This window comes from Chrysemys picta, chromosome 1 (assembly GCF_011386835.1).
Source record: "Chrysemys picta bellii isolate R12L10 chromosome 1, ASM1138683v2, whole genome shotgun sequence".
In the NCBI taxonomy this organism is placed as follows: Eukaryota; Metazoa; Chordata; order Testudines; family Emydidae; genus Chrysemys; species Chrysemys picta.
Genome location: NC_088791.1, coordinates 343,180,893 through 343,186,892, shown reverse-complemented (window position 1 = coordinate 343,186,892; position 6,000 = coordinate 343,180,893). Strand labels below are relative to the sequence as shown.

At 48.8% G+C, this 6,000-nt stretch overlaps 1 protein-coding gene across 17 annotated transcripts in view; it reads left to right on the top strand.

Annotated features, from left to right (window-relative positions):
• The first annotated feature begins 718 nt into the window (after positions 1-718).
• FAM168A (family with sequence similarity 168 member A) overlaps positions 719-6,000 on the top strand; it is a 328,051-nt gene continuing 322,769 nt past the window's right edge. For 4 of the 17 annotated variants that reach the window (XM_065581804.1, XM_065581802.1, XM_065581800.1 and 1 more), the window contains exon 1: positions 818-956. The gene's annotated coding sequence lies outside the window, so the exon portion shown is untranslated. Of the gene's footprint in view, positions 957-6,000 lie in introns of all 17 variants that reach the window. The other 13 variants (XM_065581797.1, XM_065581799.1, XM_065581795.1 and 10 more) reach the window with 8 other exon arrangements.

Below are 6,000 nucleotides of genomic sequence, written 5' to 3'. Positions count from 1 at the left end.
CACCCCCCCATTTTCCCTCCAGACTAGGCTCATAGGGGTCTAGGGTGACCAGATAGCAAGTGTGAAAAATCGGGACAGGCTATGTAAGAAAAAGCCACAAATATCGGGACTATCCCTAAAAAAACAGGACATCTGATCACCCTATACGGGTCTGACAGTCCCCCAGGGTTTGGGCTCCAGCACCAGATCTATTGACTACAGGTCCCAGCATGCCACGCTCCATGACTACAGGTCCCAGCGTGCCATGCTTCAGCAGCCTCCCAGAGCTGGCCTCTCTGTGACTACAGGTCCCAGCGTGCCGTGCACCATGACTACCGGTCCCAGCATGCCGTGCTCCGCCGGGGTCCCTGTCCGCCCTGCACTCCGCGTTCCTCGTCCCTTGCACGTTGACTACATGCCCCAGCAGGCCGCGCTCGCCTATCGCTCGGGCCACAGATTGTCGCGGTCAGCGGAAGACTACAACTCCCAGCATGCTCGACACCAATCCCCCCCTTAACTACAACTCCCGGCATGCAACGCTCCCTCCTGCTCTTCCTGTCCCCGGGAAGACGGGCGCCCACACTGAAGTACTACAGCTCCCACCGTGCTAATGGCCCTAATACTACAAGTCCCAGCATGCACTATCCCCGTTTTGGTCCCGGGGAAAATTACACGTGCGAGGGGAAGACTACAACTCCCAGCATGCCTCGCAACCAATGCCGCCTCGCGGCCTCACCGTGCCCGGAGCGTGGCCTGCCGGGAGCTGTAGTTCGCCGCTGGTCTCTAACGGTCCCGCTGGTGGTACTCTTCCCCCCTCCTCTCGGCCTGTCCCCTCCCCCACTCGCTGGCTGCTGTGGGAAGACAGGAGCCGAGGAGGAGGCAGAGGAGGAGGGGGAAGCCGCGCAGCCACCGCCACGGACACCGGGAGCGGGGACGCCGCCGCCGGGGAGACCAGCCACCGTCTCGTTCACCCGCAGGTGAGCGGTGAGGAGACCCCCCCCTCCCCCCAGGGGCCACGAGCGGGCGCCCAGGGCCACTGCATCCCGGGGCGGGCCGGGCACCGCTGGGCTGGGGAGCGGGGTGTGTGTGATCTGATGTGGGGCAGGGGGTATGTGGGGGGAGCTGGAGTGGGGGGAGGGGGCATGTGGGGGGATCTGATATGGAGCGGGGGCCATGTGGGGGGAGCTGTGGCGGGGGCAGGGGGCAGCTGGTGCGGGGGACATGTGGGGGGGAGCTGGTGCGGGGGCATGTGGGGGGGAGCTGGGGCAAGGGGCAGCGGGCATGTGGGGGGATCTGATATGGGGCGGGGGGCATTTGGGGGGCAGCTGGTGCGGGGGCAGCGGGCATTTGGGGGGCAGCTGGTGCGGGGGCAGCGGGCATGTGGGGGGCAGCTGGGGCGGGGGCAGTGGGCATGTGGGGGGCAGCTGGGGCGGGGGCATGTGGGGGGCAGCTGGGGCGGGGGCATGTGGGGGGCAGCTGGGGCGGGGGCAGGGAGCATGTGGGGGGCAGCTGGTATGGGGGCAGGGAGCATGTGGGGGAGCTGATACGAGGGCTGGGGGTATGTCCGGGGGATCTGATATGCGCTGGGATGTGGGGGGGAGCTGGTATGGGGGCAGGGAGTATATGTGGCGGGAGGTGGTATGGGGGCAGGGAGCTGGCAGGGGGCATGTCGGAGGGGAGCTGGTACGGGGGCAGGGAGCATGTGGGGGGAGCTGGTACGGGGAAGGGGGCATGTCGGGGGGAGCTAGTATTGGAGAGGGGGACATCTGGGGGCAGGTGGTATGGGGAAGGGGGTCGGGGATATGTGGGGGGAGCTGGCAGAAGGGAAGTAGGGGGACATGATACAGGGCAGGGGGGACTATGAGGAGACCTGGCAGGGTGTGTGTGGGGTGGGGAGGGGGAGCTGGTATGGAGCAGGAAGCATGTTGGGAGAACTGGTATGGGGTCAAGATTTATGTGGGGGGAGCTGGCCAGGTGCGTGTGGGTGAGCTGGCATAAGGGCATGGTGTGTGTGTGTGTGAAGCTGATAAGGTGCATGTATGGGAAGCTGATATGGGGCATAGGGGTTGTGTGGGGAGCTGGCAGGAGTTATGTGGGAGCTGATTTTGGGAAACCGGGTATGGAGTGAGCCTGCATAGAGGCAGGGGGTAAGGGAGGAGCTGTCCAAAGGGTCAGTTGGCATGGGGGCATATAGGGATGAGCTGGCACGGTGGGGGAGCTCACGCAAAGTGCATGTAACTGGCATGGGTGTATTGGACTGCCATGGGGTAGCATGTTGGTAGAGGGCTGCCATGGTGACATAAGGGGGAACTGGAATGTATAAGGAACTGGCCCAGTGGGGCTGGCCTGGGGGCAGCTGCCGTGTGATTCTGGGGAGGCATGAAGGAAGCAGTAGAGATCTGGTATGTGAGAGGTAACAGAAGGGGTTTGACATGGATGTTTGATAGGAGGGACTTTTTTGGGGGGTTTTAAGGGAGATAGGGAGGTATAGTAGGAAGGGTCTGGAAGGCATGGGGCTGGAATGTGAGAGCATTTGGGCAAATAATGGAGGTGCAGGCCTGTGGGAGATGGCAGCAGGAGAGAACTTGGGGGATGGTGGTGATAGCATGCTGGGGAGTTAGAAAGAAAGGTAACCGAGAGCTAAAGGTTGTATATGGGGAGCTGGAATAATTGCCCTGAGCCCTTGTGATAGGCTACACTTTATCCATATAAACAATAAATATATTAAATGCAGGAGTTTGGCAGGAAGACAAGTTGTATGTGGAAAGCTGGCATAGGTGGTATGGGGAGGAGGCATAAGGGCAGCTGCTAAAGGAAGAGCTGGCAGGGGTGAGGAGAATTGGCAGGGGTTATGGTGGAGCTGGCAGGTGATAGGAAGGAGTCATAGGGAGACTTGGCAACCATACAGGGAAACAGAGGATCTGGCAAGAGCATGGAGGTGGGGGAGGTGAGAAAGCGGGTTCCATTCCAACTTTCACCTTTCCTTTCAGTTCTAAAAAGGAATTAAATCCTTGGGTTCTTGGTTAAGCTTATTTATTATTTCTCTTCTTTATAGAGGCTATGTTTTAAACCTAGGTTTGTGTAGGCTTTTGGAAATCCATGCAGGTTGATGCAGACGGGCTATTTTTAAAATGAGGGGATGCTTCTGTTTTGCAGCATACAGTGCAGGAATGTGTGCTTAATGTAAAGAAGTGGGGGGCAAACAGTGTGGAGAATAAAAATGGATTGTTGTATAATTTTGTGGTGGGGAAGAAATGAATTTTGTGGTTTCCCTAGCCCGTTTTGTGTCGTATTGGAATGCAGGGTTTAAAATGACACAGATTTGATGAGATTGAGGATGTCACCACATAACATCTGTAGCCTGAAAACAGAGATCGCAAGGTTGAGAAATATAAGGCTGCATTAATTTTTCACCTATATACTATTTTACTAACGTAAAAAAAAGGGGTTAGGGTTTTTTCTTTTTAAAAATTGATTGCTTGAAGATTTCATTTATCGGTGTCATGGTTTTCAGGGCAATTAAGTCCACCATCATTATATTGTGGGCTAATAATACCAGAGAGGAGTCTTGGCTTCAGTCTTTTATGTAAACAGAGGAGCGGTGAAATATGGAAATACAATAAATATTCATTGAAGAAGGTTTTGTACTGGTTATTTTTTTTCTGCACTGCTCGATGACAAGCTTTCAGGTTATAGCTTGTATTTCCATAGATTGAATTTCATCCAAAAGGAATTCAGTTGGTGCTGAATACTGTCAAATTTAGAAAAACGAGCAGGTTGAGTGAATTTTTCTTTCCAGACAAAGGCATGTTGTGTTAACCAAAAAGAAACTCCGTTTATGTTTTAATCACAATAAGATTTAAGATGAAGTAGTGTGTTTATTCTTACTGAGAAATTGTGATGGAGGAAAGTAGAACATTTTCAAGGAATGTGGATGACGGAAACATCTTTAGGGAAACATTTTCTTGGACTTGATTGCATCAACTGCATTATTTCATGAAATGTTAACTGTGAAGTGGTTGTTGATTAGAACTCAAACTGAGTGGAGACGGTGAATGATGTAAAGAAAAATGGAGATTAGTACTATGAGATCAAAATGATTTTTTATTTCTTACTGAAGTGCACCTCTTTTAAATTTTAACTAGTTTTCTCTTGACCTTTATAGTTGAGTACATAAAACAAAACTGATGTGCTTAATGTTTGTTCTTACTAGATATGTACAATTATTGAAAGGACTTAAATCAGTTAAAATTTTTTAAGCTACTATGAAAATTAGAACTGATATTTATGTGTCTCAAATGAAAGTGAAGTAATCAAGTTACCTAGTAGTTCTTCCTTAACTTTTTTCCAAGGTAAATAAAAATATTTGAATTCTCAGTTATATTCTGGCTGGTTGATTTAATTGATGGCTTAAAATTCTAACTTTAGATTGTTCATAATGAGGAAATGATGTGGAGAGTGTGTGTGTGTGTGTGTGTATGTATATATATAATTTTAAATTTCAAATTTCTATGTTAATTATTTTACATACTGGTGTTAAGATGGGCCCTTTTACAGATAGGTCTGTAAAAATGTTGCATCCTTTTTGGTTGATTAAAATACTTGGTTATGCTTGTAGAAAGGGTTTGCTAAGTGGTAAATAAAAGACATTTTGAACACATTTGTTTCACCCTTTTCTATTATGGAACAAGCACATTGAAAGCTAATCAGCTATATGGTGCATGGGGTTAGTTGTGAATTTGTTCTTAATAATGGACTGTTTAGAGTGAAAAACAAATGATACATGTGTGGAACACAAAAATTATGAAGTGAAATATCTATACATTGTTCTTCCTTGAAGCTGAATCTAATTGAACTGTTACTTTTTTTATTCAGCTGATGCTAAACTACCTGTCAAATTCAGTGATGATTGAACGTTGGAGTGGATGAACTACTCTTGATGATGATTTTAATAAAATAATTGAGAGCAAAGTTGCAAGAAGAAATTAAAAATAAGTGTTCATGTCCCGTTATATTAATAACCACAGTAGAGGTACCAGAAAAAAATTAAAAAAATACGGCTCTTGCTGCATTTAAAAATATTTCTTAGTCAATTGAAAACACTTCAGTGAAACATTTCCACTAAAGGGTCAATAGTACCTCAGTTGGAAGTATAATTAAATTTGCTTAATTTCATTATGATTTTAATCATTCAATCTGACTGGAAGTGCAGGTAAATTTCAGTATGGCCTAAAAATTGCCAAGTACCTTCCTTAGGTGGACATGTCTGTATACTTCAGATTAACATTAAGTCATGCGTCTGACGAAGTGGGTATTCATCCGTGAAAGTTTATGCTCCAATACGTCTGTTAGTCTATAAGGTGCCACAGGACTCTTAGTCTGGATCTGTAAAAGACGACAAACACGGCTACCCCTCTGATACTTCAGATTAACCGACACTTCTGATGAATTTTAAAATGTGACAGTAATGGGTGGACATATGATCTTTCGTAAAACACTAGGTGGATGGATTTGATGAGGTTTTTAAAGGGAAATTTTTATATTTTCCTTTCTGAGACCACCTTCTTTCCTTCAATCCAGATTATGATCTTCATTTGTCTTCCAGCCGTGCTCTTTGGGCTTGATTATATCTGCAGAAGCCCTGATTTCCTTTTTCCCCAACTCAAATGCTTTGTGTGTTTCCCATTTTCTTGGTAATTCATAAAGGCTCTCCTTAGACCAGTGGTGCCCAAACTTTTCCTGTTGTGTCCCCTTACCGGTAATGAAATCTGTCTGTCCCCCCTTCCCTCCCCCCATTACTGCACAGCTGGCTCAGCAGAGGAGGTTGGGTTGAAGGCAGAGCTGGGGGTGGAACTGGGGAGGAGGAGCTCGGCCTAGAGGGAAAAGAGCAACGCTGGGGCTGGGGGTTGAGTGCAGTTGTGGCTGGGGCGGCGGAGTGGAGCTGCAACTTGGTCCAAAGCTGGGCTGGGGACGGAGTGGAGCTGGGCTGGGTGGTGCTCCCTCCCCTGAATGTTCCTCCAC